Source organism: Parasteatoda tepidariorum, chromosome 7 (assembly GCF_982258835.1).
Source record: "Parasteatoda tepidariorum strain Cologne lab strain chromosome 7, Ptep-v5.0, whole genome shotgun sequence".
Lineage (NCBI taxonomy): Eukaryota > Metazoa > Arthropoda > Arachnida > Araneae > Theridiidae > Parasteatoda > Parasteatoda tepidariorum.
The window spans coordinates 16,689,075-16,702,538 of NC_141761.1; positions in this window are offsets into that span (position 1 = coordinate 16,689,075).

Sequence of the window (13,464 nt, forward strand, 5' to 3'; positions counted from 1 at the left end):
CAATACCGCACACCCTCGGTCCCTACGCAGACCCTACGTAACTTTAGTAACCGTCGTATATACAATCGCACAAAGCACGTGTGCAGTATCGCAATCCAACAGCAAATGTCATAAACAAATCTTTGTAATCTTCCAATGACAGCAGATTTTTATTCCAATCTAGTAAAAACGGGGAAAAAAACTGACAAATTCTGCTATGCCCGGGTATTGTCGGGATAATAAATAAATATTTGCAATATATAGACCCACCCGAGTTAACTCGGTACAAAATTACAGTAGCTTGATTGGGAGGTATTGTCGCATCCCCCATGTAGACCCGATCTCCCACTATCATTTAATATTTATTTATTTACATCATTTATCATATCTTGATTACCATTTTTACGAATTTTACAAAATTTTAAAGATTTTATCAATAAAAATCACATAAAATTGTGATAAAATTACCATTCTGCGCAGTAATGACATTTCTAGTAAAATAAAAATAAAAGTTTTGCTTATAAGGACCTGAAGTTCTATGAGCTTTGGATCATGGAAATAGTAGAAAAGTCAGTCAAATAGAATGAAAGATATTTGACTAATTTTATTTTTTGTGTAGGAAAAAAAAAAGTTTATTTCACTCTAAAACACCGAAATTACTTTCCAGCTACCCCAATAGTAAAATAATAGCTTTAAAGGGGTTCCCAGAATTTTCACTGAGTATCTTTTTTTTAAAATTTGGGCCGCTGGAGCCCAGGTATCATAAAAAAGATGAGTCAAAATTTAAAAACTTTATATGTTATTAAATATGCTTCATATAAGAAAACGATAAAAAACGTGCTTCAAATACATATGCGTACATAGTAAACTACAGGGCCACATTGTGTACCCCCTATGAGGTCTATAATGATTTCCTCTGGTAGGGTACACTATTACCCGGTAATATAATACGTGGTCCAATTTGAATATTATAGGTTAATATAAGAGGGAGATATAGGACCATATTTTTATACAGAATAGTGACTTCGAATTTCTTCATTTAAACGCTATTCAACACACTATTATATTTATACATACATAGGAAATTAAAGAGCCACTGTGTGAACCCCCTATGACAGGGATGGCGAACCAATGGCACGCGTGACATTTATGACACGCGATACAATATTTTGGGCACGCCACCAATCACAAGGTTTACTATGAAGCATATTAACATATAAATTAAAATTTAAAAAAAATTATTGACAAAAAAATTAACAATTAATGCCAAAAAAAACTAACAATAAATAACTAGCAAAACAATTTAACAGTCCTGTTTAAACTAACATACGATCTAATATAAGTTATTTGTCATCTGATTTGCAACAACAGAAGTCACACTGATGTTACTTTAAGTTGAATTATGCGTATAACTGAGACATTGCAAAATGCCTTTTTTTCCATAGTATATAAAGAGTTTTGAGTTGATAGTATTCAGTATTATTACTTTCCCAATAATCACGAAGTCAAAATTATTTGATGGCACGTCTATGATCACATTAAATAATTTTTTGGAAAAAATGGCACGTTAGTGCAAAAAGGTTCGCCACCCCTGCCCTATGAGGTACAATACTACCCGGCAATTAAATACGTGGTCAAATTAAAATATTATGGATCAATATTAAGGTCTGATATTGGGCCTTGCGGTAATATTGAAAAATAATTTCGAATTTCCTCGTTTTAAAGCTCTTTAGAACACACTATTTAAGATATACGTAAATAGTAAACTACAGGGCCACATTGTGTACCCCCTAAGAGGTTTATAATTATTTCATCTGGTAGGGTACACTATTACCCGGTAATATAACACGAGGTCCAATTAATATATTATTTGTCAATATTAAGGTCTGATATCGGGCCATGCGTTAATATTGAAAAATGACTTCGAATCCAATCCAAAATTTATCAGTTTATTAGCAATTATTCGCTATTTCATAAAGGAAAAATAGTTATTTCTATATACAGAACACTTGATTCACGTTAAATTGTCAAAAAGTATATTAAGCTAAATATTCGCGCGGCTGGTATGTGAATCGTGGTGCAGTTGGTAGCGCTGTGGGCAAGGATGATTTGTAGTCCCGGAAGTCCTGGGTTCGATACCCTGCAAGGGTCGCCTTTAAAATTTTTTTATTTAATTTATTTTTTAATCTACTTTTCGACAATTTAGCGTGAATGAAGTGTTCTGTATATAGAAATAACTATTTTTCCTTCATGAAATATCGAATAAATAAACTGATAAATTTTGATTATTTTTTATTTATTTAATTATTTTATTTAATGTTATTTTTTTAACTTCTTTCTCAATATTTTTAAGAGAATAAAGTGTTTTATATATGAAAAGAATTATTTTTCTTTGTTAAAGAGCGAATAATGGATGAAAAAAAGACAAAAGTCGTATCAGGAGGCACGCAAACATTACACCCCGTTACTCGCTATAATATTAACCTATAAATTTCAAACTCGGCCTGAAATTAGAGTCTAATGTAACAAACAATTGAACCGAAGGAATTTTTTATAGACTAATTAGTGGACCCACAATGTTCCAAAATAAGTTTTGTTAATTATCCGGGAGGAGGTGCTTTAAGCTAAATATACGTGGAGCAGGTATGTGAATCGTGGTGCAGTTGGTAGCGCTGTGCGCAAGGCTGATTTGTAGTCACGGAAGTCCTGGGTTCGATACCCTGCAAGGGTCGACTTCAAATTTTTTTTTATTTATTTTATATTATGTTTTTTAATATACTTTTCGACAATTTAGTGTGAATGAAGTGTTCTGTATTTAGAAATAACTATTTTTCCTGTATGAAATTGCGAATAACAGCAAATAAACAGATAAATTTTGATTATTTTTTATTTAGTTATTTATTTTATTTAATGTTATTTTTTTAATTTCTTTCTCTATATTTTTAAGAGAATAAAGTGTTTTATATAAGAAGAGAATTATTTTTCTTTGTTAAAGAGCGAATAATGGCTGGAAAAAAAAACAAAAGTCGCATCAGGAGGCACGCACACATCACACCCCGTTACTCCCTATAATATTAACCTATAAATTTCAAACTCAGACTGAAATTAGAGTCTAATGTAGCAAACAATTGAACCGAAGGAATTTTTTATAGACTAATTAGTGGACCCACAATGTTCCAAAATAAGTTTTGTTGATTAACCGGGAGGAGTTGCTTTAAGCTTAATATACGCAAAGCAGGCATGTGAAGTGTGGAGCAGTTGGTAGCGCTGTGGGCAAGGATGATTTGTAGTCCCGGAAGTCCTGGGTTCGATACCCTGCAAGGGACGACTTTAAATTTTTTTATTTATTTTATAATATGATTTTTAATATACTTTTCGACAATTTGGCGTAAATAAAGTGTTCTGTATATAGAAATAACTATTTTTCCTTCATGAAATATCGAATAATAGCTAATTGATAAAATTTGATTATTTTTTTTTATTTGTTTATTTTATTTAATGATATTTTTTTAACTTCTTTCTCAACATTTTTAAGAGAATAAAGTGTTTTATATTTGAAAAGAATTATTTTTCTTTGTTAAAGAGCGAATAATGGCAGAAAAAAAGACAAAAGTCGTATCAGGAGGCACGCACTCATCTCACCCCGTTACTCCCTTTAATATTAACCTATAAATTTCAAACTCGGCCTGAAATTAGAGTCTAATGTAACAAACAATTGTACGAAAGGAATTTTTTATAGACTAATTAGTGGTCCCACAATGTTCCAAAATATGTTTTGTTGACTAACATGGAATAGGTGCTTTTAGCTAAATATACGCGGAGCAGGTATGTGAAACGTGGTGCAGTTGGTAGCGCTGTGGGCAAGGATGATTTGTAGTCCCGGAAGTCCTGGGTTCGATACCCTGCTAGGGTCGACTTTAAATTTTATTTATTTTATATTATGTTTTTTAATATACTTTTCGACAATTTAGCGTGAATGAAGGTTCTGTATATAGAAATAACAATTTTTCGTTTATGAAATAGCGAATAATAACTAATATACAGATAAATTTTGATTATTTTTTATTTATTTTAATTATGTTATTTTTTTAACTTCTTTCTCAATTTTTTTAAGTGAATAAAGTGTTTTAAAAATGAAAAGAATTATTTTTCTTTGTTAAAGAGCGAATAATGGCTGAAAAAAGGACAAAAGTCGTATCAGGAGGCACGCATACGTCACACCCCGTTACTCCCTATAATATTAAATTATAAATTTCAAACTCGGCCTGAAATTAGAGTCTAATGTAACAAACAAGTGAACCGAAGGAATTTTTTATAGACTAATTAGTGGACCCACAATGTTCCAAAATAAGTTTTGTTGATTATCCGGGAGGAGAGGCTTTAAGCTAAATATACGTGGAGCTGGTATGTGAATCGTGGTGCAGTTGGTAGCGCTGTGCGCAAGGGTGATTTGTGGTCCCGGAAGTCCTGGGTTCGATACCCTGCAAGGGTCACCTTTAAATTTTTTTTTATTTATTTTACATTATGTTTTTTAATCTACTTTTCGACAATTTAGCGTGAATGAAGTGTTCTGTATATAGAAATAACTATTTTTCCTTCATGAAATATCGAATAATAGCTAATAAACTGATAAATTTTGATTATTTTTTATTTATTTAATTATTTTATTTAATGTTATTTTTTTAACTTCTTTCTCAATATTTTTAAGAGAATAAAGTGTTTTATATATGAAAAGAATTATTTTTCTTTGTTAAAGAGCGAATAATGACTGAAAAAAGGACAAAAGTCGTATCAGGAGGCACGCATACGTCACACCCCGTTACTCCCTATAATATTAAATTATGAATTTCAAACTCGGCCTGAAATTAGAGTCTAATGTAACAAACAAGTGAACCGAAGGAATTTTTTATAGACTAATTAGTGGACCCACAATGTTCCAAAATAAGTTTTGTTGATTATCCGGGAGGAGAGGCTTTAAGCTAAATATACGTGGAGCTGGTATGTGAATCGTGGTGCAGTTGGTAGCGCTGTGCGCAAGGGTGATTTGTGGTCCCGGAAGTACTGGGTTCGATACCCTGCAAGGGTCGCCTTTAAATTTTTTTTATTTATTTTACATTATGTTTTTTAATCTACTTTTCGACAATTTAGCGTGAATGAAGTGTTCTGTATATAGAAATAACTATTTTTCCTTCATGAAATATCGAATAATAGCTAATAAACTGATAAATTTTGATTATTTTTTATTTATTTAATTATTTTATTTAATGTTATTTTTTTAACTTCTTTCTCAATATTTTTAAGAGAATAAAGTGTTTTATATATGAAAAGAATTATTTTTCTTTGTTAAAGAGCGAATAATGGATGAAAAAAAGACAAAAGTCGTATCAGGAGGCACGCAAACATTACACCCCGTTACTCGCTATAATATTAACCTATAAATTTCAAACTCGGCCTGAAATTTGAGTCTAATGTAACAAACAATTGCATTGAAGGAATTGTTTATAGACTAATTAGTGGGCCCACAATGTTCCAAAATATTATTTGTTGATTAACCGTGAGGAGGTGCTTAAAGCTAAATATACGCGGAGCAGGTATGTGAATCGTGGTGCAGTTGGTAGCGCTGTGAGCAAGGATGATTTGTAGTCCCGGAAGTCCTGGGTTCGATACCCTGCAAGGGTCGCCTTTAAATTTTTTTTATTTATTTTATATTATGTTTTTTAATATACTTTTCGACAATTTAGTGTGAATGAAGTGTTCTGTATTTAGAAATAACTATTTTTCCAGTATGAAATTGCGAATAATAGCTAATAAACAGATAAATTTTGATTATTTTTTATTTAGTTATTTATTTTATTTAATGTTATTTTTTTAATTTCCTTCTCAATATTTTTAAGAGAATAAAGAGTTTTATATATGAAGAGAATTATTTTTCTTTGTTAAAGAGCGAATAATGGATGAAAAAAAGACAAAAGTCGTATCAGGAGGCACGCAAACATTACACCCCGTTACTCGCTATAATATTATTCTATAAATTTCAAACTCGGCCTGAAATTTGAGTCTAATGTAACAAACAATTGCATTGAAGGAATTGTTTATAGACTAATTAGTGGGCCCACAATGTTCCAAAATATTATTTGTTGATTAACCGTGAGGAGGTGCTTAAAGCTAAATATACGCGGAGCAGGTATGTGAATCGTGGTGCAGTTGGTAGCGCTGTGAGCAAGGATGATTTGTAGTCCCGGAAGTCCTGGGTTCGATACCCTGCAAGGGTCGCCTTTAAATTTTTTTTATTTAATTTATATTATGTTTTTTAATCTACTTTTCGACAATTTAGTGTGAATGAAGTGTTCTGTATTTAGAAATAACTATTTTTCCAGTATGAAATTGCGAATAATAGCTAAAAAACAGATAAATTTTGATTATTTTTTATTTAGTTATTTATTTTATTTAATGTTATTTTTTTAATTTCCTTCTCAATATTTTTAAGTGAATAAAGTGTTTTAAATATGAAAATAATTATTTTTCTTTGTTAAAGAGAGAATAATGGCTGAAAAAAGGACAAAAGTCGTATCAGGACTGGAGGCACGCACACGTCACACCCCGTTACTCCCTTTAATATTAACCTATAAATTTCAAACTCGGCCTGAAATTAGAGTCTAATGTAACAAACAATTGAACCGAAGGAATTTTTTATAGACTAATTATTGGACCCACAATGTTCCAAAATAAGTTTTGTTGATTATCCGGGAGGAGGTGCTTTAAGCTAAATATACGTGTAGCAGGTATATGAATCGTGGTGCAGTTGGTAGCGCTGTGCGCAAGGATGATTTGTAGTCACGGAAGTCCTGGGTTCGATACCCTGCAAGGGTCGCCTTTAAATTTTTTTTATTTAATTTATATTATGTTTTTTAATCTACTTTTCGACAATTTAGCGTGAATGAAGTGTTCTGTATATCGAAATAACTATTTTTCCTTCATGAAATATCGAATAATAGCTAATAAGCAGATAAATTTTGATTATTTTTTATTTATTTATTTATTTTATTTAATGTTATTTTTTTAACTTCTTTCTCAATATTTTTAAGTGAATAAAGTGTTTTAAATATGAAAATAATTATTTTTCTTTGTTAAAGAGAGAATAATGGCTGAAAAAAGGACAAAAGTCGTATCAGGACTGGAGGCACGCACACGTCACACCCCGTTACTCCCTTTAATATTAACCTATAAATTTCAAACTCGGCCTGAAATTAGAGTCTAATGTAACAAACAATTGAACCGAAGGAATTTTTTATAGACTAATTATTGGACCCACAATGTTCCAAAATAAGTTTTGTTGATTATCCGGGAGGAGGTGCTTTAAGCTAAATATACGTGTAGCAGGTATATGAATCGTGGTGCAGTTGGTAGCGCTGTGCGCAAGGATGATTTGTAGTCACGGAAGTCCTGGGTTCGATACCCTGCAAGGGTCGCCTTTAAATTTTTTTTATTTAATTTATATTATGTTTTTTAATCTACTTTTCGACAATTTAGCGTGAATGAAGTGTTCTGTATATCGAAATAACTATTTTTCCTTCATGAAATATCGAATAATAGCTAATAAGCAGATAAATTTTGATTATTTTTTATTTATTTATTTATTTTATTTAATGTTATTTTTTTAACTTCTTTCTCAATATTTTTAAGTGAATAAAGTGTTTTAAATATGAAAATAATTATTTTTCTTTGTTAAAGAGAGAATAATGGCTGAAAAAAGGACAAAAGTCGTATCAGGACTGGAGGCACGCACACGTCACACCCCGTTACTCCCTTTAATATTAACCTATAAATTTCAAACTCGGCCTGAAATTAGAGTCTAATGTAACAAACAATTGAACCGAAGGAATTTTTTATAGACTAATTATTGGACCCACAATGTTCCAAAATAAGTTTTGTTGATTATCCGGGAGGAGGTGCTTTAAGCTAAATATACGTGTAGCAGGTATATGAATCGTGGTGCAGTTGGTAGCGCTGTGCGCAAGGATGATTTGTAGTCACGGAAGTCCTGGGTTCGATACCCTGCAAGGGTCGCCTTTAAATTTTTTTTATTTAATTTATATTATGTTTTTTAATCTACTTTTCGACAATTTAGCGTGAATGAAGTGTTCTGTATATCGAAATAACTATTTTTCCTTCATGAAATATCGAATAATAGCTAATAAGCAGATAAATTTTGATTATTTTTTATTTATTTATTTATTTTATTTAATGTTATTTTTTTAACTTCTTTCTCAATATTTTTAAGTGAATAAAGTGTTTTAAATATGAAAATAATTATTTTTCTTTGTTAAAGAGAGAATAATGGCTGAAAAAAGGACAAAAGTCGTATCAGGACTGGAGGCACGCACACGTCACACCCCGTTACTCCCTTTAATATTAACCTATAAATTTCAAACTCGGCCTGAAATTAGAGTCTAATGTAACAAACAATTGAACCGAAGGAATTTTTTATAGACTAATTATTGGACCCACAATGTTCCAAAATAAGTTTTGTTGATTATCCGGGAGGAGGTGCTTTAAGCTAAATATACGTGTAGCAGGTATATGAATCGTGGTGCAGTTGGTAGCGCTGTGCGCAAGGATGATTTGTAGTCACGGAAGTCCTGGGTTCGATACCCTGCAAGGGTCGCCTTTAAATTTTTTTTATTTAATTTATATTATGTTTTTTAATCTACTTTTCGACAATTTAGCGTGAATGAAGTGTTCTGTATATCGAAATAACTATTTTTCCTTCATGAAATATCGAATAATAGCTAATAAGCAGATAAATTTTGATTATTTTTTATTTATTTATTTATTTTATTTAATGTTATTTTTTTAACTTCTTTCTCAATATTTTTAAGTGAATAAAGTGTTTTAAATATGAAAATAATTATTTTTCTTTGTTAAAGAGAGAATAATGGCTGAAAAAAGGACAAAAGTCGTATCAGGACTGGAGGCACGCACACGTCACACCCCGTTACTCCCTTTAATATTAACCTATAAATTTCAAACTCGGCCTGAAATTAGAGTCTAATGTAACAAACAATTGAACCGAAGGAATTTTTTATAGACTAATTATTGGACCCACAATGTTCCAAAATAAGTTTTGTTGATTATCCGGGAGGAGGTGCTTTAAGCTAAATATACGTGTAGCAGGTATATGAATCGTGGTGCAGTTGGTAGCGCTGTGCGCAAGGATGATTTGTAGTCACGGAAGTCCTGGGTTCGATACCCTGCAAGGGTCGCCTTTAAATTTTTTTTATTTAATTTATATTATGTTTTTTAATCTACTTTTTGACAATTTAGCGTGAATGAAGTGTTCTGTATATCGAAATAACTATTTTTCCTTCATGAAATATCGAATAATAGCTAATAAGCAGATAAATTTTGATTATTTTTTATTTATTTATTTATTTTATTTAATGTTATTTTTTTAACTTCTTTCTCAATATTTTTAAGTGAATAAAGTGTTTTAAATATGAAAATAATTATTTTTCTTTGTTAAAGAGAGAATAATGGCTGAAAAAAGGACAAAAGTCGTATCAGGACTGGAGGCACGCACACGTCACACCCCGTTACTCCCTTTAATATTAACCTATAAATTTCAAACTCGGCCTGAAATTAGAGTCTAATGTAACAAACAATTGAACCGAAGGAATTTTTTATAGACTAATTATTGGACCCACAATGTTCCAAAATAAGTTTTGTTGATTATCCGGGAGGAGGTGCTTTAAGCTAAATATACGTGTAGCAGGTATATGAATCGTGGTGCAGTTGGTAGCGCTGTGCGCAAGGATGATTTGTAGTCACGGAAGTCCTGGGTTCGATACCCTGCAAGGGTCGCCTTTAAATTTTTTTTATTTAATTTATATTATGTTTTTTAATCTACTTTTCGACAATTTAGCGTGAATGAAGTGTTCTGTATATCGAAATAACTATTTTTCCTTCATGAAATATCGAATAATAGCTAATAAGCAGATAAATTTTGATTATTTTTTATTTATTTATTTATTTTATTTAATGTTATTTTTTTAACTTCTTTCTCAATATTTTTAAGTGAATAAAGTGTTTTAAATATGAAAATAATTATTTTTCTTTGTTAAAGAGAGAATAATGGCTGAAAAAAGGACAAAAGTCGTATCAGGACTGGAGGCACGCACACGTCACACCCCGTTACTCCCTTTAATATTAACCTATAAATTTCAAACTCGGCCTGAAATTAGAGTCTAATGTAACAAACAATTGAACCGAAGGAATTTTTTATAGACTAATTATTGGACCCACAATGTTCCAAAATAAGTTTTGTTGATTATCCGGGAGGAGGTGCTTTAAGCTAAATATACGTGTAGCAGGTATATGAATCGTGGTGCAGTTGGTAGCGCTGTGCGCAAGGATGATTTGTAGTCACGGAAGTCCTGGGTTCGATACCCTGCAAGGGTCGCCTTTAAATTTTTTTTATTTAATTTATATTATGTTTTTTAATCTACTTTTCGACAATTTAGCGTGAATGAAGTGTTCTGTATATCGAAATAACTATTTTTCCTTCATGAAATATCGAATAATAGCTAATAAGCAGATAAATTTTGATTATTTTTTATTTATTTATTTATTTTATTTAATGTTATTTTTTTAACTTCTTTCTCAATATTTTTAAGTGAATAAAGTGTTTTAAATATGAAAATAATTATTTTTCTTTGTTAAAGAGAGAATAATGGCTGAAAAAAGGACAAAAGTCGTATCAGGACTGGAGGCACGCACACGTCACACCCCGTTACTCCCTTTAATATTAACCTATAAATTTCAAACTCGGCCTGAAATTAGAGTCTAATGTAACAAACAATTGAACCGAAGGAATTTTTTATAGACTAATTATTGGACCCACAATGTTCCAAAATAAGTTTTGTTGATTATCCGGGAGGAGGTGCTTTAAGCTAAATATACGTGTAGCAGGTATATGAATCGTGGTGCAGTTGGTAGCGCTGTGCGCAAGGATGATTTGTAGTCACGGAAGTCCTGGGTTCGATACCCTGCAAGGGTCGCCTTTAAATTTTTTTTATTTAATTTATATTATGTTTTTTAATCTACTTTTCGACAATTTAGCGTGAATGAAGTGTTCTGTATATCGAAATAACTATTTTTCCTTCATGAAATATCGAATAATAGCTAATAAGCAGATAAATTTTGATTATTTTTTATTTATTTATTTATTTTATTTAATGTTATTTTTTTAACTTCTTTCTCAATATTTTTAAGTGAATAAAGTGTTTTAAATATGAAAATAATTATTTTTCTTTGTTAAAGAGAGAATAATGGCTGAAAAAAGGACAAAAGTCGTATCAGGACTGGAGGCACGCACACGTCACACCCCGTTACTCCCTTTAATATTAACCTATAAATTTCAAACTCGGCCTGAAATTAGAGTCTAATGTAACAAACAATTGAACCGAAGGAATTTTTTATAGACTAATTATTGGACCCACAATGTTCCAAAATAAGTTTTGTTGATTATCCGGGAGGAGGTGCTTTAAGCTAAATATACGTGTAGCAGGTATATGAATCGTGGTGCAGTTGGTAGCGCTGTGCGCAAGGATGATTTGTAGTCACGGAAGTCCTGGGTTCGATACCCTGCAAGGGTCGCCTTTAAATTTTTTTTATTTAATTTATATTATGTTTTTTAATCTACTTTTCGACAATTTAGCGTGAATGAAGTGTTCTGTATATCGAAATAACTATTTTTCCTTCATGAAATATCGAATAATAGCTAATAAGCAGATAAATTTTGATTATTTTTTATTTATTTATTTATTTTATTTAATGTTATTTTTTTAACTTCTTTCTCAATATTTTTAAGTGAATAAAGTGTTTTAAATATGAAAATAATTATTTTTCTTTGTTAAAGAGAGAATAATGGCTGAAAAAAGGACAAAAGTCGTATCAGGACTGGAGGCACGCACACGTCACACCCCGTTACTCCCTTTAATATTAACCTATAAATTTCAAACTCGGCCTGAAATTAGAGTCTAATGTAACAAACAATTGAACCGAAGGAATTTTTTATAGACTAATTATTGGACCCACAATGTTCCAAAATAAGTTTTGTTGATTATCCGGGAGGAGGTGCTTTAAGCTAAATATACGTGTAGCAGGTATATGAATCGTGGTGCAGTTGGTAGCGCTGTGCGCAAGGATGATTTGTAGTCACGGAAGTCCTGGGTTCGATACCCTGCAAGGGTCGCCTTTAAATTTTTTTTATTTAATTTATATTATGTTTTTTAATCTACTTTTCGACAATTTAGCGTGAATGAAGTGTTCTGTATATCGAAATAACTATTTTTCCTTCATGAAATATCGAATAATAGCTAATAAGCAGATAAATTTTGATTATTTTTTATTTATTTATTTATTTTATTTAATGTTATTTTTTTAACTTCTTTCTCAATATTTTTAAGTGAATAAAGTGTTTTAAATATGAAAATAATTATTTTTCTTTGATAAAGAGAGAATAATGGCTGAAAAAAGGACAAAAGTCGTATCAGGACTGGAGGCACGCACACGTCACACCCCGTTACTCCCTTTAATATTAACCTATAAATTTCAAACTCGGCCTGAAATTAGAGTCTAATGTAACAAACAATTGAACCGAAGGAATTTTTTATAGACTAATTATTGGACCCACAATGTTCCAAAATAAGTTTTGTTGATTATCCGGGAGGAGGTGCTTTAAGCTAAATATACGTGTAGCAGGTATATGAATCGTGGTGCAGTTGGTAGCGCTGTGCGCAAGGATGATTTGTAGTCACGGAAGTCCTGGGTTCGATACCCTGCAAGGGTCGCCTTTAAATTTTTTTTATTTAATTTATATTATGTTTTTTAATCTACTTTTCGACAATTTAGCGTGAATGAAGTGTTCTGTATATCGAAATAACTATTTTTCCTTCATGAAATATCGAATAATAGCTAATAAGCAGATAAATTTTGATTATTTTTTATTTATTTATTTATTTTATTTAATGTTATTTTTTTAACTTCTTTCTCAATATTTTTAAGTGAATAAAGTGTTTTAAATATGAAAATAATTATTTTTCTTTGATAAAGAGAGAATAATGGCTGAAAAAAGGACAAAAGTCGTATCAGGACTGGAGGCACGCACACGTCACACCCCGTTACTCCCTTTAATATCAACCTATAAATTTCAAACTCGGCCTGAAATTAGAGTCTAATGTAACAAACAATTGAACCGAAGGAATTTTTTATAGACTAATTATTGGACCCACAATGTTCCAAAATAAGTTTTGTTGATTATCCGGGAGGAGGTGCTTTAAGCTAAATATACGTGTAGCAGGTATATGAATCGTGGTGCAGTTGGTAGCGCTGTGCGCAAGGATGATTTGTAGTCACGGAAGTCCTGGGTTCGATACCCTGCAAGGGTCGCCTTTAAATTTTTTTTATTTAATTTATATTATGTTT